This window comes from Pelophylax lessonae, assembly GCF_965119305.1.
Source record: "Pelophylax lessonae genome assembly, chromosome: 2".
Taxonomy (NCBI): domain Eukaryota; kingdom Metazoa; phylum Chordata; class Amphibia; order Anura; family Ranidae; genus Pelophylax; species Pelophylax lessonae.
The window spans coordinates 274,169,684-274,193,755 of NC_138769.1; the positions used below are offsets into that span (position 1 = coordinate 274,169,684).

General features: G+C 42.7%; 1 protein-coding gene and 1 pseudogene across 3 annotated transcripts in view; one reads left to right on the top strand and one right to left on the bottom strand.

Moving 5' to 3' along the window:
- Positions 1-24,072, top strand: part of STRIP1 (striatin interacting protein 1) — a 652,163-nt gene that overhangs the window by 270,674 nt on the left and 357,417 nt on the right. The gene's annotated exons all lie outside the window — the stretch shown is intronic.
- On the bottom strand, positions 14,412-15,777 carry LOC309546665 (annotated as a pseudogene). The gene has a single exon. The product of its transcript is annotated as an uncharacterized misc_RNA (transcript).

Here is a 24,072-nt window from a genome sequence, read left to right on the forward strand (position 1 = left end):
GTGATTGTCCTTTAGGTTAATCATTTGAATAAATCATTTGAAATAATAAAAAACAATATGATGTTCAAACTTTTGACTTCTTTCTTTAACCACTTAAGCCCCGGAAGATTTTACCCCCATTCCGACCAGGGGGTATTTTACGACTCGGCACTGCGTGACTTTAACTGACAATTGTGCGGTCATGCAATGTGGTACCCAAACAAAATTTACGTCCTTTTTTTCCCACAAACAGAGCTTTCTTTTGGTGGTATTTGATCACCTCTGCGCTTTTTATTTTTTGCGATATTAATAGAAAAAGAGCGAAAATTTTGCAAAAAAAATGACATTTTTAACTTTGTCTTTTAAAAAATATCCAATATACTCAATTTATGTATTTTTTTTTGGCCAAAATATATTTAGCTACATGTCTTTGACAAAAAAAAATTCAATGAGCGTATTTTTATTGGTTTGCGCAAAAGTTATAGCGTCTACAAACTATGGTGTAAATACAGAAATTTACGCAGCTTTAATTTTTGACTGCCTATCTCATTTCATGAAGTGCTAAAATGGCAGGGCAGTACAAAACCCCCCCAAACTACCACTTTTTGGAAAGTAGACATCCTAAGGAATGTTCTGAGAGGCATGTTGAGCTCATTGAATATTTCATTTTTTTGTCACAGGTGTTTTTTTTTTTTTTTTTTTTTTACACAAAGTTGTCATTGAAATGATATATTGCTCACACATGCCATGGGTATATGTGTAATTACACCCCAAAATATATTCTGCTGCTTCTCCTGAGTACAGGGATACCACATATGTGGGACTTTTTGGGAGCCTAGCTGTGTACGGGACCACAAAAACAAATCCCCACCATCAGAATTTCAAAGGGCGTACATTTTTCATTGCATTTTCTCACTACCTCTAACGGTTTAGGAGGCCCTGAAATGTCAAGATACCACAAACCCCCCCCAAATTACCCCATTTTGGAAAGTAGACACCCCAAGCTGTTTGCTAAGAGGCATGGTGAGTCCATGGAATATTTTATATTTTACCACAAGTTTTGGGAAAATTACTATTTTTTTTTTTATTTTTTTTTTTTACACAACGTTGTCACTAAAAGATAAAATTCTCACACATGACATGGGTATATGTGGAATTACACCCCAAAATACATTCTGCCACTTCTCCTGAGTATGGGGATGCCCCATGTGTGAGACTTTTTGGGAGCCTAGCTGTGTACAGGACCGCGAAAACCAATCAACACTCCCAGGTTTTCTAATGGCGTAAATTGTGCATGTCACCTCTGCACTACCTGTCACAGTTTCGGAGGCCCTAAAATTCCAAGATAGCACAAACCCCCCCCCCAAAAGACCCCATTTTGGAAAGTAGACACCCCAAGCTATTTGCTGAGAGGCATGGTGAGTCCATGGAATATTTTATATTCTGCCACAAGTTCCGGGAAATACATATATATATATATATATATATATATATATATATATATATATATATATATATATATATATATTTTTTTTTTTCACAAAGTTGTCAGTAAATGAAATATTGCTCACACATGCCATGGGTATATGTGAAATGACACCCCAAAATACATTCTGCTGCTTCTCCTGAGTACAGGGATACCCCATGTGTGAGACTTTTTTGCAGTCTAGCCGAGTACAGGTCCCCGAAAACCAGTCCCCGCTTTCAGGCTTTCCAAGGGCGTAAATTGTTGATTTCACTCCTGACTACCTATCACAGTTTCGGAGGCCCTAAAATTCCAAGATAGCACAAAACCCCCCCAAAAGACCCCATTTTGGAAAGTAGACACCCCAAGCTATTTGCTGAGAGGCATGGTGAGTCCATGGAATATTTTATATTTTGCCACAAGTTCCGGGAAATATATATATATATATATATATATATATATATATATATATATATATATATATATATTTTTTTTTTTTTTTTTACACAAAGTTGTCAGTAAATGATATATTGCTCACACATGCCATGGGTATATGTGAACTGACACCCCAAAATACATTCTGCTGCTTCTCCTGAGTATAGGGATACCCCATGTGTGAGACTTTTTTGCAGTCTAGCCGAGTACAGGACCCCGAAAACCAATCATCGCCTTCAGGCTTTCCAAGGGCGTAAATTGTTGACTACCTATCACAGTTTTGGAGGCCATGAAATGCCAAGACAGCACAACCCCCCCCCCCCCCAAATGACCCTTTTTCGGAAAGTAGACACCCTGAGCTATTTGCAGAGAGGCATGTTGAGTGTTTTGCAGATCTCACTTTTTGTCACAAAGTTTTGGAAATTGAAAAAAGAGGAAAAAAAATGCATTTTCCTGTTTTTTCTTCATTTTCCAAAAAAAATTAGAGCTGCAAAATACTCACCATGCCTCTCAGCAAATAGATTGGAGTGTCTACTTTGCAAAATGGGGTCATTTGGGGGGGGTTTGTGCAATCTTGGCTTTTTATGGACTTCAAAAGTGTGATAGGTAGTAAGGAGTGAGATCAACAATTTACGCCCTTAGAAAGCCTAAAGGTGCGCATTGGTTTTCCGGGTCCTGTACGCGGCTAGACTGGCAAAAAGTCTCACACATGGGGTATCATTGTACTCAGGAGAAGCAGCAGAATGTATTTTGGGGTGTCATTTCACATATACCCATGGCCTGTGTGAGAAATATATCATTTACTGACAACTTTGTGTAAAAAAAATAAAAAAAAATAAAAAATTTTTTTTTCCTCGAAACTTGTGGCAAAATATAAACTATTCCATGGACTCACCATACTTCTCAGCCAGTAGCTTGGAGTGTCTACTTTGCAAAATGGGGTCATTTGGGGGGGTTTTGTGCCATCTTGAAATTTCAGGGCCTCTGAAACTGTGACAGGTAGTCAGGGGTAAAATCAGCAATTTACGCCATTAGAAAACCTGAAGATGTGGATTGGTTTTCGGGGGCGCGTACACAGCTAGGCTCCCAAAAAGTCTCACACATGTGGTATCCCTGTACTCAGGAGAAGCAAAAGAATGTATTTTGGGGTGTCATTTCACATATTCCCATGGCATGCATGAGCAATATATCATTTAGTGACAACTTTCTGTAAAAAAACAACAAAAAAAAAAAAATAATAATTTTCCCGAAACTTGTGGCAAAATATAAAATACTCCATGGACTCACCATGCCTCTCAGAAAAAAGCTTTGGGTGTCTACTTTTCAAAAAGGGGTCATTAGGGGGGTGTTTGAACAGTCCTGGCATTTTATGCTCAATCTTATCCACACATCACCCACTCTTCTAACCACTTGAAAACCAAGCCTTTTCTGTGCCTTTTTGTTTACATGAAAAAATATTTTTTTTTACTAGAAAATTACTTTGAACCCCCAAACATTATATATTTTTTTAAAGCAGAGGCCCGATAGAATAAAATGGTGGATGTTGCAAATTTTTTTGTCACACGGTATTTGCGCACAGATTTTCCAAACGCAATTTTTGCGAAAAAAATACATTTTTTTTTAATTTATTGCACAAATACACTATATAATTCCAATTTTTTTGGTAAAATTTAAAAGATGATCTTATGCCGAGTTCATAGACACCTAACATGACATGCTTTAAAAATTGCGCATGCCTGCGCAGCGACAAAAACTTATGTACATTTTTGAAAACCTTTAAAAGTCTCTACAGGTTACCACTTTAGACTTACAGAGGAGGTCTACTGCAAGAATTACTGCACTCGATCTGGCGATCGCAGTGATACCTCACATGCATGCTGCAATTGTGGTTTACATATGACACTAGACCACCGCTTGCGTGCGCCATTGCGCGCAAGCACCGGGGGTAAGGGGGGGGGGCTCAATTTTTTTTTTTCTTTTGCTTTTTTATGTTATTTTGACACCTTTCCTTTAATTTTTTTTTTTTTAAATCATTTTTATTGTTATCATAGTGAATTTAAATATCCCCTATGATAGCAATCTGTGGTGACAGGTACTCTTTTTTAAAAAAATTGGGGTCTTTTAGACTCTAGATCTTTCCTCTGACCTTAACGCATCTGACCACACCAAAATTGGTGTGATAAAATACTTTCCCAATTTCCCAATGGCCCTGTTTATTTCTGGCGAAACAGAAGTCATAAAATGCCCGTAGCCTCCGGCATCTTAGGCCATAGAGATGATTGGAGCCATTCTCATCTCCAATTAGCTCTATGGTTAGATAATTGAACCACCGGCTGCACTCTCGGGTTAACCGGTGGGACAGGAGAGCCAGAGAAAAACCACGGAAGGCTGCGGAAGGCGGCGGTGGGGGGGGGGGGGAGGCCCCTCCCACTGCATGTAAAAGCAGTCTAGCGGCCAATTACCTGCTAGAATTGCTTTTACATGTAAGCCGACCGCTGGCTGTAAAAAACGATACCAAGATGATGCCTAAATCTGCAGGCATCATCCTGGTATAACCACTCAAAGTCCAGCAACGTACCAGTACATTGCTGGTCCTTGTTTGGCATATAGGTTTTTTTTTTTTTCATGCAGCCTGTGGGCTGAACGGAAAAAAAGAGAACCTATCAGAAATCAGCACAGGAATAATGCGTAGTATTACTCATCATTAACCGCCCAAACAACCACCCACTGAATTTAATGATGGGTATACACGACACTATCCACGTATACCAAAATAGGATTTTAACTGCAGTGCTGAAATCAGAAAATCACCACAGCTGCTATCGGCAAAGGTATCCATATATGCTGAGCGCAAACACTGTTTGTGTCAGAATATATAAAATCAATGCGTGGTAGCCGACAAGTACCTGCAAGAGAAACAGGTCACAAAAGAATGAAAAAACAAACAAAGGACATTGAAAAAAGTATAGTAGGAAGGAGTAGAAGGACATATAAAATGACTGACAACAACAGTTTTTGGATCTTCATCATTAACCGCCCAAACAACCACCCACTGAATTTAATGATGGGTATACACGGCGCTATCCACGTATACCAAAATAGGATTTTAACTGCAGTGCTGAAATCAGAAAATCACCACAGCTGCTATCAGCAAAGGTATCCATATATGCTGAGCGCAAACACAGTTTGTGTCAGAATATATAAAATCAATGCGTGGTAGCCGACAAGTACCTGCAAGAGAAACGGGTCACAAAAGAATGAAAAAACAAACAAAGGACATTGAAAAAAGTATAGTAGGAAGGAGTAGAAGGACATATAAAATTACTGACACCACAACAGTTTTTGGATCCTTTTATTTTTCTTTCTAACTGTTTATTTCTTGATTTGGGAGGGACTGCGATCTTCTGCGATCTTCTCTTCCAGCTTGGGTCTCTCAAAATGTCGATGGACATCCAACATCCTTCGAGACCCTGTGTTTATGTGCCCTACACTGTGTCGTGCTGTACCCTACGCTAATAATCCACTAGTGAATGGTAGCGCTCGAAACATTCCCCGATGCAGAGACCAGGTTGGTTAGGACATTTGGGACAATAATAACGGGTGTCACGCCTAAATCCGCGCTTGCTACAGACACGACATCTTCTTTGGGGCCATCTTTGGGTAGGGGTACTCGGGAGGACATGTGAAAAATGCCTCTCATGCAGCCGGCTCACTGCATCTGGAAGGGGAAGTTGGGCAGGCATGCCTCCTGGGTACAGGTAGGCAAGGATGATCTCTTCCTGGAATTCCCGGAAAGATCCAGTTCGTCCTGACGCCCTGTATAGGACAAAGGCGTTCAGCATAGCCAATTGGTATAGGTAAACAGACACTTTTTTGTACCAGCGTCTGGCTTTACGGGCAACTAAATACGGCGCCAAAAGCTGGTCGTTAAGGTCCACCCCTCCCATATTAAGGTTATATTCGTGGACACAGAGGGGTTTCTCCATAACGCCAGTTGCCGTAGGAATTTGGATCGTCGTGTCTGGGTGAAGGGAGGACAGAACATAAACATCCCGTGTATCCTTCCACTTCACCGCAAGCAATTTGTCCGTTTTCAAGCAGGCTCTCGCCCCCCGACTAAGACGGGAATCTACAAGCCGTTGGGGGAAGCCCCGGCGATTAGGTCGCACGGTGCCACATGCGCCAATTTGTAAATCGAGAAGGTGACTAAATAGTGGCACGCTTGTGTAAAAGTTGTCCACGTACAAATGGTACCCCTTTCCGGATAAGGGTGACACCAAGTCCCAAACGATCTTACCGCTGCTCCCTATGTAGTCTGGGCAGTTGGGGGGCTCCACACAGCTATCTTTTCCCTCATAGACCCGGAAACTAACTGTATAGCCTGTGGCCCTGTCACAATTTATACAGTTTGACCCCGTACTTGGCACGCTTGCTGGGGAGGTACTGTTTCATAGCAAGGCGGCCAGTAAATTTAATCAGGGACTCGTCAACGCAGACAACTTGTTCGGGGGTAAACAAGGCTGCAAACCGCTGATTGAAGTGGTCTATGAGGGGCCGAATTTTGTGGAGCCGATCGTATGCAGGGTCTCCCCGAGGACGACAGAGTTCATTGTCGCTGAAATGTTTAGTTATGCCCATGTGGAGGGAAAGGCCCAGAAAGATCTTAAATTCGGAAACCATTATAGGTTTCCAGCCGAATTGTCTGGCAAGGTGTGAATTTGGGTTGGCGGCGATGAACTGTTGTGCATATAAATTTGATTGATCCACAATAGATCTGTAAAGATCTTCCGTGAAGAACAGCTCAAAAAAGTTCAGGGGCGTAAAACCAGCTGTCTCCACGTGGATTCCAGGTTGGGCGGTGAATGGGGGAAGTACTGGCGCTGTAGTATCAGTGGGTTGCCAATTAGGAAATGCCAGCGCATCAGGGAGGGCACTATGGGCTCTACGGGCCTGTCTTCGAATACGCGGTGGCTGCGGGCCACTACTTGTGCTAGCCACCGCACCAGCTTCAACTGCACTTAGGGGACTCGCCACGTCACCAGGTCTTACTGCAGTGCTGGTTGTACTAGGTCCAGGTTGTACTAGGCCGCTGGCGCTTGCCAGGTCGCCAGAAGGATGAGCGGCACTAGTACCCACACTCTGCTCCATACGAGCACCCTGCGATTCCTGCATCACAACAACTTCAGAATGGGGTCGGGTACGCCTGGGTCTAACAGGGACCCATCTGTCGTCGGAGCTATCTGTCAGGGAGCCGCTGCCGTCATCAGGTTCATATACTGACACTAATTTGGTCATTGTAGCTTCCCCTTCGCTATCAGATGACTCGGTCAGCATATAACTGATAAGCTCTTCATCCCTGTACGAACGTTTGGTCATTTTGGTAACTAAATTTACCCTTACAGTGATGCGACTCACAGGTAATAAAAGCACCTGGTTGTCGAAGATTATTTCAAGCGCTACAAAAGAAAACTGCTAATGCTAGCAGGGATCAGGCCTGACTCTGCTAACACAGCGGTTTTGTGTCTTGTGTTTTTTTGCAAGTGACAGTAATCTATTGATTACTACACTTGCCTGGGTGAAAGGGTTAAACGCAGGTGCTGGCCGGAATCAGTACTGATCGTGCAAACACCACGTTTTGGGAACCCTAAACTATGGGGGCGCTAGTATAGTTCTGATCAGATCAGATATTGATCTGTTCAAACACTATACTAGAAATGGAAGTGTAGGTGCGGGCGTGCGTGTGTGGCAATCAAGGGGTTACTTCTAAACTATGCGCCGGGGATCTGGGGGGGGTGGCGGGGACCCTAAACCTCCTTTGGGAAAGAAACTAGCTAGCTAGCGCAACCTCAAGTCACAATGACACCAATACAAAATACAGTAAAAACAGTATATTATGTGTGTATTAGTGCTAATGTGACAGAGGGTGTAGGGGTTAACGGGATGTGATCAGGGGGGGATCAGGGGTTTAAATCTTTATTGGAAGGGACTGGCGGGTATCCTAAGGATAAAAGGAACGGTGGCAAGCGCTAAACCTGGTCACAAGTCACACTTATACGGGTATATAGAAAATGCTATATACTGTATACAGTGTGCGTTGTGGCAGGGGGTGTAGGGGTGATCAGGAGGGGATCAGGGGATTAAATCTTTATTGGGCGGGTGGCGGGGACCCTAAACCTCCTTGGGACACAAACTTAGTCGCCTGCGCTAATTCTGATCACAATGACACTAATACAAATATACAAAAACACAGTATATTACGTTTGTATTAGTGCTGATGTGACAGAGGGTGTAGGGGTTAACTAGCGGTGATCAGGGGGGGATCAGGGGCTTAAATCTTTATTAGGGGGGGGGTGGCGGGTAATTCAAGTGGAAAAAGGGGGGTCGCAAGCGCTAGACCTGACCACAAATCACACTTATACGGGTATATAGCAAAATGCTATATACTGTATACGGTGTGTGTTATGGCAGGGGGTGTAGGGGTGATCAGGGGGGGGTCAGGGGCTTAAATCTTTATTGGGCGGGTGGCGGGGACCCTAAACCTTCTTGGGACAGAAACTTAGTCGCCTGCGCTAATTCTGATCACAATGACACTAATACAAAAATACAATAACACCGTATATTGCGTTTGTATTAGTGCTGATGTGACAGAGGGTGTAGGGGTTAACGGCGGTGATCAGGTGGGGGTCAGGGGAGATCAGTGGGTTAAATCTTTATTAGGGGGGGTGGGGGGTAATTTGAGTGGAAAAGGGGGGGTCGCAAGTGCTACACCTGTTCACAAATCACACTTATACAGGTATATAGGTAACTGCTATATGCTGTATATAGTGTGTGTTGTGTCAGGTGCTGTAGGGGTTAATTGGTGGGGCGATCGGGGGTGAAATGTGCCTATCTAACTGTTTGTGGGTGTGCTTGGTGCAATACTCACAGTAAGATGTGCTCTCCTCTCACGCTGGATCCAAAAAGACCGTTGTGGGGGGAGGGCACATCTCCTCTAAGCCTGTGTTTACATTTCACAGGCTTAGAGGATGATCTGATTGGGCAGGACCGATCAACAGGTCCAGACCAAAAATGATTGGCCTGGACCTGATGACGGATCGGTTCTGAACCCAATCGAGTCATCGTCGGCGGCGGGGACGCGCGGGAGCGCGCACAGGGCCGGCAAATTGTGCTGACGTAGGCCTACGTCAGTTTGCCTGGCCGGGGCTGAGTGCCGACGTAGATCGTCGTGCGCCGGTCGTAAAGTGGTTAATAACTACATAACACAGTACTTCTACTTCTACTTTCAGTACTTGAGTAGAATTTTTTTTTTCAAAACTACTGGTACTTTTTACTTTTAGTACTTAAGTAGCCATTTTTTTGAAAAAACTACTTGCAATACTTAAGTAAAAAAAATGTTGAATACTTTAGTGCTTCCACTTAAGTAACTTTTTCTGCGAGCACTTCCACTTCTACTTAAGTCACTTTTTGTTCGAGCACTTGTACTTTTACTCAAGTAGAAATTTCGAGTACTTTATACAAGTCTGCCTTTTTTGCGCTGTGTACTAGCACTTTCAATTTTACAAAAAATATTTTTTTGAACAGCAGCACTTTTGGTTTGTTTTTAGGTAATTTATCCATAGTGCAGAGCACCTTTATTATACACCCCTAACATTTTTGTAAATATTTTATTATATCTTTTCATGTGACAACACTGAAGAAATGAAACTTTGTTACAATGTAAAGTAGTGAGTATACAGCTTGTATAACAGTAAATTTGCTGTCCCCTCAAAATAACTCAACACACACCATTAATGTCTAAACCACTGGCAACCAAGGTGAGTACACCCCAAAGGTAAAATGTCCAAATTGGGCCCAAAGTGTCAATATTTTGTGTAGCCACCATTATTTTCCAGTAATGCCTCAACCCTCTTGGCCATGGAGTTCACTAGAGCTTCACGGGTTGCCACTGGGGTCCTTTTCCACTCTTCCATGAGATCTAGACATCTAGATTGTGAGCTATAACGAGCAGGGCCCTCTAGTTCCTCCTGTTTTGAATTGTAATGTAACTGTATTGTCTTCCCTCACATTGTAAAGCGCTGCACAAACTGTTAGCGCTATATAAATCCTGTATAATAAACTTTTCATGTGACAACACTGAAGAAAGGACACTTTGCTACAATGTAAAGTAGTGAGTGTGCAGCTTATGTAACTGTTTAAAGGCATCATCCCCTCAAAATAACTCAACACACAGCCATTAATGTCTAAACCGCTGGCAACAAAAGTGAGTACACCCCTAAATGAAAATATGCAAATTGGTCCCAATTAGCAATTTTCCATCCTAGGTGTCATGTGACTCGGTGTTACGAGGTCTCAAGTGTGAATGGGGAGCAGGTGTGTTAAATTTGGTGTTATCACTCTCTCATACTGGTCACTGGAAGTTCAACATGGCACTTCATGGCAAAGAACTCTCTGAGGATCTGAAAAAAGATGGCCTAGGCTGTAAGAAGATTACCAAAACCCTGACACTGATCTTCAGCACGGTGGCCAAGACCATACTGCGGTTTAACAGGACAGGTTCCACTGAGAACAGGCCTCGCCATGGTCCACCAAAGAACTTGAGTGCATGTGCTAAGCGTCCTATCCAGAGGTTGTCTTTGGGAAATAGACGAATGAGAGCTTCTAGCATTGCTGCAGAGGTTTAAGGGGTGGGGGGTAAGCCTGTCAGTGCTCAGACCATATGCCGCACACTGCATCAAATTGGTCTGCATAGCTGTCGTCCCAGAAGGAGGCATCTTCTAAAGATGATGCAAAGGAAGCCTGCGGACAGTTTGCTAAAGACAATCCGACTAGGGACATGGATTACTGGAACCATGTCCTGTGGTCTGATGAGGCCAATATAAATGTATTTTGTTCTGATGGTGTCAAGCGTGTGTGGCGGCAACCAGGTGAGGAGTACAAAGACAAGAAAGGAGAAACTCAGTGATACAAAACAAGTTTGTTCAGAGAGATAAGGGTTTAGCGGACTTTAGAGGCACATGTTAAGTAGGCAAAAATTACCATAGGTGTAAAAAACATATAGTCTTTTATTAACCAAATCTTTAAAATCAATAGTCGAAGAGACAAAATTGTACAGTGACATACATATTTTTAAAATAAAACATTCATCATATCTATAGGTCAAATTTTGAATATACAGACATTGTAATAGTTACACATTGTGGGTAATACAATAGCGGTCTGAAGAGGTCGATGCGTTTCGCCTTAGCTTCTTCTGGACCTCAGATACAAATATAATTTATCTCTTTTAGTAGAAACAGAAACATGCAATTAGTACAAAAACATTTTATGTTCCATTTTATTCTTATCTTTTTATCAGATTATTTAGTCAAAACCACACACCTCTCAAAATGCAGAAACCAGTGTAATCCGTGGTCATCAGTATATCATATTGATCATAGAATAAGGAAAGATAGGCGGGGGGAGGAAGAAAAATAAACAGATGGAATAGACCACCTGTGTATATGAGACAAAAAGAAAACATATAATTCCTGGAGGGGTATTTGTATATCCTTGAATATTGGTAATGGTTTATATTATATTTACCTAAGTTCCCCACACTGAAATCCACCAAGGATTCAGGCCGGGACCAGAGCTGTGATATGGAGGCTGCTATTGGCTCTTTCACATAATAGTCTGGTAGAAAAAATAGTGTATATATTTATGCACACCTATATATCTATATCTCATCCATTCCGTATGTCAAATATGGTGGTGGGAGTGTCATGGTCTGAGGCTGCATGAGTGCTGCCAGCACTGGAGAGCTACAGTTGGTTGAGGGAACCATGAATGCCAACATGTACTGTGACATATGAACCAGAGCATGATCCCTTTTGAGACTGGGTGGCAGGGCAGTATTCCAACACAACTACCCCAAACACACCTCCAAGACAACCACTGCCTTGCTGAAGAAACTGAGGGTAAAGGTGATGGACTGGCCAAGCATGTCTCCAGACCTAAACCCTATTGAGCATTTATGGGGCATCCTCAAACAAAGTGGAGAAGCGCTAGTTCTCTAACATCCATCAGCTTTGTGATGTCCTCATGGAGAAGTGAAGGAGGACTCCAGTGGCAACCTGTGAAGCTCTGGTGAACTCCATGCCCAAGAGGGTTAAGGCAGTGCTGGAAAATGGTGGCCACACAATATTGACACTTGGGGGGTGTTGCCTAGCGGTGAACCGGAATGGCAGCTTAGCCGCATTGCTCCGCCACACCAAGGGACACTACAGCTCACCCCAACACAAAAGACGGGCGAAACACACCCCAGCCGACACAGCTGACTCCACACATCACCGGAGGACATATAGAGGGGCATGCTTCAGACTGGCCGGCACACTCCTGCTCTCTCTGTCCAGCGCAGCACCGCCGAGAACCAGCCGGCGGGAGGTCCCGCCATCAGTCACGGACACCCACACCAACCGCCCGGAAGCCTTGGAACTGACGGCTACCAGTGTCATGCGGGAGAGACACTCAGCCCCGCACCGTATGACTGAGTTCTTCTCCTCAGCTCCCTCACCTCAGCACTTTCAAGATGGCGGTGGCAGAGATGCTGGGCTGCAGACACGAGGAGCTCCCTCCCACCTCACTGCAACCCAGGGCTCAGCAGAAACTGAGCCAGAAGCCTGTGAAATGGACTCCTCTCCCTCGCCACCCTCTGACAGAGGTAAGAGACCTCCACCTACACCTAATCATTCGCCAGACAAGACCCCCCCCCCCACCACAAAAAGCAGTTATGCTCTCCCCCCCTCACAGCCCAACTTTGAGGAAGATACCCAGGAGTCCCTGGCAGCTCTCCCCGCAAGTGACCAGCCTGCATCTGAGCATACATTAAAGCTCATGAATAACAAAGATATCCAACGAGAGCTCCGCTCATCCATTTCACAGCTTACTACACGAGTAGATCACATTGAGGAACGTGCTGACGTGGCTAAGCAGCAAATTTCAGACAATACTAAAGCATATTGCAAAATGTTCACAGCGTTTGAACAGCAAACCCAGCAGATTCGTTACATGCAGATTAAGATGGCCGACCTGGAGGATAGGTTGCGCCGTAACAACATAAAATTTTGCGGCATACCCGAAAGTATCAAACACGCAGATTTAAACACCTATCTGCAACACCTTTTTCTGAAGTTGCTCCTGCACCTGACAATCCCTGATTTCACCATTGATCGCGCACATAGGCTTCCAAATCCAGCCTACCTACCCAATGAAGTGCCCAGAGATGTATTGGCCCGCATTCATTTCTACCATGTTAAAGATCAGATTCTCAGAGCAGCCAGAACCTCACTGCCTCTCCCTGCACCATACACAGGGATCTCACTATACGCTGATATCTCAGCGGCCACTGCTCAACACAGGAAAGAATTTACAGCGCATACCTGAATATAGGGGGTGTGTGATACCACCTATATACTATTCCCATGTGCTTAATAAACCACAAAATAAATTGTGCATATACTGTGCTAAATTTGACTTTGCAGTCATAGACAAACAAAGTGCACACACTAATCCCGTATGCTTGATTAACCAAATAAAATTATATAAAATGCATAGGTTGTGCTTATTTTGGTTTTACAAACAAAATGATGTATACACTTGCAGATAAATATCATATAACAGTGATAACCTAAACGTTAATTAAAAAGTCCAATAATCAAAAGAAAAGTGCTTAGTGCATAGATAGTGTCCATATACTCCAAAAATAAATAGTAATTCCAAGTGACTGTTCTAACTTCAGTGTTGGTGCTTTTCAAATCAACAGTGCAATAGTGGTGTCACCCTCCGTGCTCCTGTATACATGGGGTAGGCAATGCAAACTCACCAGATGTTGTTGACCCCCAATGTCTTACGGCAAGTGGGTGTTAACTCGTCCACGTCAAAAGGCAGTTGCAAGATGATTTTGCGTTTAGGTCTCAGACCTACGACCCTTCAGTTCTACTCTCTCGTGCAGTGAATTTTCCCTCTCTGGCCAGGAGATGTACAGGCATACAGCACTCAAGCTTAATGGAAATACATCTGATTTGTTTATTTACAGCTCACACATTTATAGGCCATGTTCAAGGGAAAAAAAACAGTTTAAACTGGTGTACAATCCATGGGTCAGTTTAACAATAGAATATATCTAATAAGACAATACATGAAAGGTTTTGTCGTCCCTAACACATTGATGTAAATGTGAGACGTCTTGTGTCTATGCTCAGCTGTCTGATGTGTTAATATGTAAGTACTTATCAATGAATTCAGGTGTCTTCTGTAATCTATATGCAAAGTCTAATTGTTAAGTGTCCAGAAGGTATGGCTGAGATGTGTTAATATGTCTGTAATGGTAATGAATGACATGTTAATGTAATTTCCAGAGACCATATTCCATTGTGAGTTGGGCACTAGCTGAAATGTATGTCTCTGGTATCAGGGGATATCAATATTTTATTAAGGCACATTGGTACACTCTTTCAACCCAACCTTTGATCCCAACCTTATTCAAAGGGTGGGATCACCTAGAGTCTGAGAATAGCACTATGTGCCCTCCTGGGTATGTTTGCTGTGCTCTCGCTGTAAGTATACATGTCCTACACATAGATATGATATTAGGGATGCACTGAGCACAACAGCATAACATGATGATACCCACAATCACCCCCACTAAGGTCATTGGTATCCGTTGGATAAATGCAGTTCCAGGCAACCACCCAAAAAAACAGTCCCACCAATTGCTACTGATATCTTCCTTAATTTCCTTTGCTAATTCACTTAATGTTTTAACATGACTTTGTATAGATTTTGAATGGTCACTCAGATTGAAACAACACATACCTTCGAAAGAATCACATCCCATGTTGTGCTTCAGCAACAGATAATCAATGGTCAGCCTATTTTGTAATATTGCCTGTCTAATGCCCTGGAAATCTATTAATAATTCAGCCAGAGCACTAGATGTGTGGTTGAGCCCTTTTGCAAGAGCACAGGCAACCTTACTCAGTTGTCTGTGATTTTCTGTAGCAAGGCCTGGGACTCAAAGAAATATATTCAGCTTCAGAGAGCAAATGTACTGCTGAGTCACAGTTGCTTGGGAGAGTGTATCCCAAAAGAGTGCATGGACCCCCTGTTATATTTCCTGGGATGTATGTCCAACTATGAGTCCCACATGATAGTAACCATCCCTTAGGGAGCTGGACATTCTTGACATAACTGGGTTGCATTATTGTATGAGTACACGTCATATTATTGGTAACTGACTTGCACAGACGAGGTTCTAAACAGGTGACATTATATTCTAAGGTGTATGTAGGCTGGCAACTTGGTGTGCACATAGGGATATAACTTCTATTGCAGGTCATGTTGTAACATAACTCAGCGGAGGTTACATATCCTGTATCTACCTCTACCATTGTTTCTGTGAGTGAATATGAGTATCTGTCACTATAATAAGCATATAGATTTGGATGAGTGTATACATCAGTGTCTTCCATACTTGAGTCGGCCCACACCCCACTATAATAGACTTTTAAAACATTAACTGGGGTAGGAACAGCTAGCAGACAGGTAGAGAACAAATCATTGGAATTGTAGTGATCAGAAAGGCAAAAATCAGAAGAGTTCAGTATGTTGGCAGCAATAAACATCCATATGTTATCCCTTGTGTCCAATAGGCTTGACTTCAACTGTAAAGTGGAGACATGAATGTCTCGTGTCTCTCTCATTTCCTGGGGTGAGGAAGGGCATAATGAGGAGAGGTTCTCCAGGTGGTGAGCACATGTTGCAAGTAACCAGACAGTGGCTACTAGTGTTGAGCTTGCTACAAAGAGTACCACTGCTGCACGGTTGGGAAGTCTTCCAGTAGTAGGGGTGTCCGTTGACATTGTACCAATGCGTCTGTCTGGATCCAACTGGAATTCGTCTGTTACTCGTCACAATCTTCGGTCTGCAGTTATGGGATCCAGAGGTGGGGCTTCCTTCAGTCGCGATGCGTGGATGCAAACCGGGGAGTCATCTGTCAATACCGCTGTTCTGGTCACTGCTTGAACTGTCGCAGGAGGTCCGTAGGGTGGGTCTAGTGACTTTAGCTTATGGAGGGCCTTCACCAGGACTCTGTCTCCAGGCTTGAATGGGTGGGTCGGTGCACCTGTTGGCAAAGGAAACGAGAGCGAAATATCACCATAATCACTGTTTAATTTTTCAATTAATTTTGCCACATATTCCTCTTGCATCTGCTGCAGATCTCCAGGTATGCGAATTAATGGATTAATTGTCCATGGGGTTGGGAAGAGTCTCCCCACCAAAATTTCAAAGGGAGATAACTTGGTTCTTGGGTCTGGAGTCATTCTGACTTCAGCAAGAATAGCAGGTAAGTACTGGTCCCACATATGGTAGGTACCTTCAGTTGCCTTCCTCAGTTTGTCCTTCAGTGTAGGATTCATTCTTTCAACAACTCCTGCACTCTGGGGGTGGTACGGTATGTGGAACTTCCAATCTATAGCTAGTTGCTCTGCTATGGACTGTTACCTTCGCTGTGAATGGGGTTCCATTGTCAGAACTGATCCTGACTGGGCATCCCCACCTGGGAATGATTTCTTTACACAAAATCTTAGCTACAGTTTTTGCATCCTCTTTCCTAACCACAAACGCCTCAGGCCATCTGCTGAACCTATCAACGAACATAGTTTTACACCCATTTGTTGCCTTCGGCATGTGTGTAAAATCAATTTGTAACTCCTGAAATGGCCCTTGTGGGGGTAGCAAGTGTTCATGGTGGCCTACTTTTTTCCCTTGAACATTGTTCCGAGCACACGTGAGACATCTTGAAATCATACTTTCTATAACTTGCATTTGATTTTCTGCACAAAACCTTTTACGGACTTCCTGCATTGTTTGTTTAAGACCTTTGTGACCTATACCATGTATTTGCAGTATAAGAATGGGGGCCTTACTTAACTAGTAAGACTTTAGTACAGTTGAAACAGAACTTTGCATTTAAATGGACAAAAAGAGCACTAAGATATATTGGTACGCTTATACCAGCCAAACCAGCACAGATTTTTTAACTTAATTTTATCTCGTTGACAGAAATTCGCCTTAAATTGGAGAAATGGAACACAGGCGTGCACTCATGGTTTAGCAGGTGTAATTTGATCAAAATGTCGATATTACCTAGATTTTTATATCTATTCCAAACACTGCCTATTAAGATTCCAGCTTACTATTTTAAACAAACTCAATATTTATTAAATTTGTCTGGGCATATAAGAACCCCCGACTTCCAAGACAGCTACTGACGCTACCTAAAAAAATGGGGGAGGGGGGGGGGCGTCACTACCAGATATGCGTAAATATTTTCAGGCTTCTCACCTACGAAGGCAAATCGACAGGTGTCGGCACGGGGAGCATAAACTATTTGTTCAAATAGAACAGGCATTTACCTCTGTCTCCCTCTGGTGCTATGACCATCTTCCGATAGAGGTAAGGACACACCAGTTAATAGGTACGACGATACAAATCTGCTCACAAATTGGTTTCCAGAACACCCTCTCTTCACGTGATTCGCCATTATTCCCAATCTTAGGGAACCCGAAGTTTATGATGGGATCAGAGGCACAACCTTTCAGATCTCTTAGGGAGACAGGCCTTTTCCAGGCTTCACACTTCCTGAGAGAGGACAAATGGCCCACACTAGAAATCCTAGTAAACGAGGCACATGTCTTCAGACTCCCATTCTGGAATGCACTGCAACTCTCTCACTTTTTATCCTCAATCCCTAACCCTTAGAATTATAACCGCCAAATGACAACCTATGAAAAATATTGTACAGAAACAGGAAATCTTACTCATGCGATATCCAAATTCTATAACATGATAAATATACCGGAAGAACAGTATCAATTGTCCTATCTGGATAGATGGGAGAGGGATATGTCTAGAGTCTTTTCCTTGGAGCAGAAACAGATGGTCAATTTGGTCTTTAATTCTTAGATATGCACCAAATATCAAGAGACAAATTTTAAACTCTTAACGAGATGGTATTACACTCCGTATAAGCTACACAAAATTTTGGTTAATAACTCTGATCGGTGTTGGCGATGCCTGGAGGAAGAGGGCACGTTACTACACATATTTTGGGATTGTCCTTATTTGATAGAATTTTGGAAGAAAGTGAGACACCATGCAAGAATTTACAGAGATGGAGATTCCGGAGGATCCAGCTTTTTTTTTTTACAATTAAATGACGTGTCAGTGAAAAGATACAGAAAATCGGTGATATGCCATTTAGCAAATGCGGCTAGAGCATGTATACCCCTTAATTGGAAAAAACAAACATTACCAACAATAGCAGAGTGGATTCAGAGAGTGGAAGAAATAAATAGAATGTAGGACTTGGTAATGTCCGCACAACATAAAAGGGAAAAATTATATAAAGACATGGGGAGCTTGGAATATATTTATCCTTTCAGAAGAGGGTAAAGGGCTGCTTGGAATGTTACTTCTGGAGCAGAAATGATACAAAAAACCTGAGAGCCACTAGAGTTAATGGGATGTGGTTTTTGGTAAAAGAGAGAGGAGGAGGATTCTGCCCCCCTTGTTGTATATTTTATTACATTTTTTTTTCCCTTTTTCTTTCTTTTGGGGGGTTGTGGGGGAGGGTTATCTTTGGTTAATATATAAAATTGGAAGAGAGAGGGTAGGTAGAGGCTGGATAAACAGAGGAGTAGACTATAGTAAGGGGAAGTAGTAGAGGAAGATGTGATGAAAGTGAAGAGGAGAAAGATAACCCTGTTTTGTCAAATAATTGTATTAGATATCAGGGAATAAGAAATTTACGATAAATGTTAAACCATATGATTATATGATGTCTTGTTTTTGTTTCTCTTTTGGTGGATTGTAAAGCCTATTACAAACCCTTAATAAAAAATATATTTGAAAAAAAGAGTGGGGGCCGCTATTTTGGGAATTCCTACCACTCCTCCCTTTGACCACAGACCATTAGCGTCTTTGGTAAACCCTTGGGACTCCCAGTAATTAATGTCTTCTGGTGTTGCAAATGTTTGGAGTTGGGACAGCATGATGTTGCTTTCAGGCGTGAGCGGTACCAGTGGGTCATTTAGTAAAACTTCAGTTTAATTTTGTGTGACACGAGAAGCTGCTTTTGCATGCTTGTCTGCTAACCTGTTTCCCTGGGCAACTAGTGACATTGAAGTCGTGTGCGCCTGGCACTTAATTACTGCAATGGCCTCTGGTAGTTGAATTGCTGCAAGGAGGTTTGCAATGAGTTGTGCATGTGCAACTGGCATACCTGTTGCTGTTGTGAATCCTCTATGCTGCCATATTACCCCAAAATCATGACATACTGAAAATGCTAATCTAGAGTCTGTGTACAAGTTTACTCGCTTGTTAGCCATGATTTCGCAAGCTCTGGTGAGTGCGATTAACTCGGCAGCTTGTGCTGAGACAGCGGCTGGCATGGCTTCAAGGACTTTATCGGGCAATTGTACCACTGCATAACCAGCATGAAATGTGTGATCATCTGGTCGGGTGCAGGAGCCATCTACAAATACATCCTCTGCATCAGGAAAGGGAACACTTTGCAGGGTGGGACGGGGGCTGGTAGCTATGTGAATACGTTCTGCACATTCATGTTGTTCTGATATCTCATCTTGTGGCCCCTTGAATCCTAGGAGAGAGTTTAAGAACAACATTGGTGCAGTAGTTGGCGCACAGTAGTGAACCTGGAGCCCTGGAGTGGTGGTCAGGATAACATCATATCCTGCCAACCTTTGGGCAGTCATGTGTTGTGTGGACAGATTTTTCAAGAGATGAAGGACAGAATGCGAAGTGTATAGTGTGGTATCATGTTCCAGTGTGATTGAGCTTGTCAATTCCACAGCCATTGCACATGTTTCCAGGGTCCTGAGACATGGTGGCATTCCCTGTACCGTGACTGGGAGTAATTTGGATATATATGCAACAGGCCTCAACCGTCCTCCATGGTCCTGGGCTAATACTGCAGCTATGGTCTTACAATTTTCACGTGCATACAAGTGAAATGGTACATTGTATTGGGGAATGCCTAGTGCAGGGGCTGACACGAGAGATTTTTAATATTTAAAAAGCATCAATCATTTCAGGAGACCAAACAATATTCTGGGGAGCGGCGACGGCAGTGGAAGGTCTGAGGAAGGAGTCCCAGTGAGAGCAGTCTGGGATCCATAGCCTGCAAAACTTTACCATACCTAGGAAGCTCATCAACTCTTACTTTGTCTGTGGGCTGGGCAGACTGATTATTGTGTGGATGCAGTTTGGGGCTAGTAACCGAGAACCAGGCATGAGAATCATGCCAAGGAAGGTAACACTCTTTTGATAAAATTGGATCTTTTTCTTAGAGACCTTTTGTCCCTCTGTTCCTAGAAAGCACAACAATGACAGTGTGTCCTTATGACATGCTTGTTCAGACGGACTACATACTAACAAATCATCCACAAAAGATAGCAGTGCAGAACCATGCTGCGGATGCCAGTTTACCAGGACTTGCTGGAGAGCGGTGGAGTACACTGCAGGTGCATCAATTAGGCCTTGTGGCAATCTGCACCAGGTCATTTGACGGCCTTTGAAAGCAAATGCCATCAGAGGCTTTGTCCCCTCATCCAACGGTATGCTGAAATAGGCATTGGAGAGATCGACCACACTAAAACATTGTGTTGTGGCTGGGATCTGGTTTATGAGTTTAGTTATGTCAGGCATCACTGGAGTGATTGGGAGAATTATGTCATTTATTGCTCTGAGATCTTGAGTGAATCTATAAGAGCCATCTGATTTTTTTTTACAGGATTTACTGGTGTATTGTATGGAGAGGTAGTAAACTTTAGCACATTCTGCTTGAGGAATGCCTCAATCATTGGTGCTAGAGCTTCTTCCTTTGCTTTCTGGATGGGATATTGTTTCAAGTACATGGGCGTATGCGGTTTAACAGTTGCCTTGTACGGTGTGCAGGGGAGATAACCAACATCAAAGGAATCTTGTGCCCATGTCTCTTGCGGAATTTCTTCAAGAGAACTGGGAACAATGGCTTGCTCACAAGTAAGAGTATGTACACAGTCAATAAGAGAATCCCCCTCCCCCGTTGGGCAGGAGAGATATACCCAAATCTATCATTAAATCTCTTCCCAGTAAATTTGAGGGATATGTTGACAATATAGTGAAAGAATGGTTTGTTAATACTTTCCTCCACTGATTATACACCTGGATGGTCGGGTTACGTCTAGTGGGGGTCAATACTCCATTTATTCCCACAGAAGGTTCGCCAGGATAAGTTTCGTTACCTGTCCACTGCTTGATGACTGAAACTGTTGCTCCACTATCAATTAAAAAATACTCTTCCCTATACCTCGGTGGGTGTCCATCATCTGCTAAAATCAGTTTGACCATGGGCTTTTCTTCTGCAGTGTAGGTTAAATCATACATTGCGACGGAGTTTGAGCACCTTCATTGTGGGTTAGCTGTATTCATTCCCCACTGAATGGGATATTTTACCTGTGTTTGCTGGGTCTGGGCAGGCATTGGCTGGACCTGGTCTGGGGGCGGGCGGGGGCAATCTCTAACGAAATGCCCTGGTTGTCTACATCTGAAACAGACGCGTGGACTATGTCTAGGCCCTGTGTGCTGCTGAAAACTGCGCTTGTCTGTGTATCTACCCCGATTTTCATAGTGGGGATGGGACTGGGAATAATGTATACCATGAGCTGAATACTTGGTGGTCTGCTTGTGGATCTCAAAACATCCCGCAGAGTCCTTTGCTATGGCTTGCTTCATGGTTTGTGTTTGGGGTTAATTCTGGCCACCTATCAACGATCAATTTTTAAATTCTAGCAACTTCAGGCAGCAAATTCGCAACAGATGTCTGTGTATACACTAACCCCATATCATCAGCAGTCGCTAAACCTGCCTCTTCTACCCAAGTCTTCCTGAATCTTTTTGTAAAATCTGACACACTTTCTCCAGTTTTTTGTTTACAAGTTGTGGCTATTCCAATATCTTTACGATCACCATGCATCTTTTTAAATTGTGCCAATACCTGTGTCCACATTTTGTCTATCTGGTCAGAGGTCCTTAAGGGATAATCGACAGGGGTGATATCTGTACTGGGTAGTCGAAGAGTGTCACATTCTCCAAAGTCAAAACCTCCTTCTGCTAAATTCTGATATCCCGTAACCCCTTCCAGAATTAATCTATAATCCTCTACAGTAAACTGTTGGCCTTTACACATTCTTTTCAAATATGATACAGTGGCAGCAGGAGTTTTCCTGGGGTCAGGGGAATTATTAATATTATTTAAACAGTAGACGGTAGTGGCTTCATTATCATTTGATTTCCCATTATAACAAACGGAAATGCTTCAGCTGCTATGGGGGCGGTATTTGTTTTTGCTGCGTGTGGATACATTGCTCTACTGGGCTTTTCAGGCTGGACAATAGGTTGATTAACACACTCAGATATCCTGCATTTCAGATTCTGTAGAACCGGAATTTTGTGGCACAATTGCCTCTGAGCATATTTCATCATCTCATTCTGGTGTTAATTTAGTTAAGATAGGGTATAATGGCACATAAGGATGGGGAGCAGGAGCTGGGGACACAATGGGGGCTCTGACCTGCTGTTTCTCATTTACACTGCTAAGATCAGTCCAGAAAGTTTGCACTGATGACCATGCCTGTCCACATTTTGTCATATATGCTTTGTCCCACTTTGGGTCTCCCTGGTACCATGAGAAAACATCTATCTCATTTAAACATAACCCCTTTATCATAGCAACATGAAATTCTGAAAAGGATCCTTCCCTTGGAAATGGATCACTACATCTCATTCCCTCAGTCCACATTGACATATTTTCTACCCAAGGGTCAGTATAAAATGAACCTAAACACCTCCGGACAAACATTTTTGGTGTTTCCCCCAATTCATTTTTGGGGGACAGTTTCACCATAGAGTGGTTTGCCGCAGACTTAGGAACATGACTTTCAGTTCTAAACTTAAATTTCATTTTTCCCTTGGGATTCTTCATACCTTGAGAAATGCCCATTATTCTAAGCTCAGAATATAAAGTGAGATTAGCTGAGTTTGAAGGTTTATCTAGGGATGGTGATGTCAGTATTTAGCCTTTACTGGCAGACCTGGTCTCCAGCTTATGTGTTTTTCCTACGTCTTTCTAATCAGGTTTATCTACACCCAATTTATGGTTTGCTTTTAACTATTCTCAGTGGGCAAGTTTATACCTTCAAGCTCAGCTTGATCTCACATACAGTCTACATATACATCTATACAATGGCATGCAATCATATATAGCGACTAAAAATACACTTAAGTGTCTATACAGCAATATACAATGTTTAGAGGGAAAATTCACTATCACACACAGTACTGCGTTCTAATCGGGGCATCAGAACCTCTATTATCTTTAGGAATATCAGATTCCTGGGAGGCGCTACAGTAGCGCTTACCGGGTACTGTTAATCTGCTCTGACAGTATAGGGTGGCAATAATAAAAAAAATAGAATTACTCACCTGATACTGTATATGGTGGATACCACTTCTGACACCAAACTGTTAACTCGTCCACGTCAAAAGGCAGTTGCAAGATGATTTTGCGTTTAGGTCCCAGACCTACGACCCTTCAGTTCTACTCCCTCGTGCAGTGAATTTTCCCTCTCTGGCCAGGAGATGTACAGGCATACAGCACTCAAGCTTAATGAAAATACATCTGATTTGTTTATTTACAGCTCACACATTTATAGGCCATGTTCAAGGGGAAAAAAACAGTTTAAACTGGTGTACAATCCATGGGTCAGTTTAACAATAGAATATATCTAATAAGACCATACATGAAAGGTTTTGTCGTCCCTAACACATTGATGTAAATGTGCGACGTCTTGTGTCTGAAGTTGCTTTTGTGGAAGGGCCTTCCCGTGTATGCTCAGCTGTCTGATGTGTTAATATGCAAGTACTTATCAATGTATTCAGGTGTCTTCTGTAATCTATATGCAAAGTCTAATTGTTAAGTGTCCAAAAGGTATGGCTGAGATGTGTTAATATGTCTGTAATGGTAATGAATGACATGTTAATGTAATTTCCAGAGACCATATTCCATTGTGAGTTGGGCACTAGCTGAAATG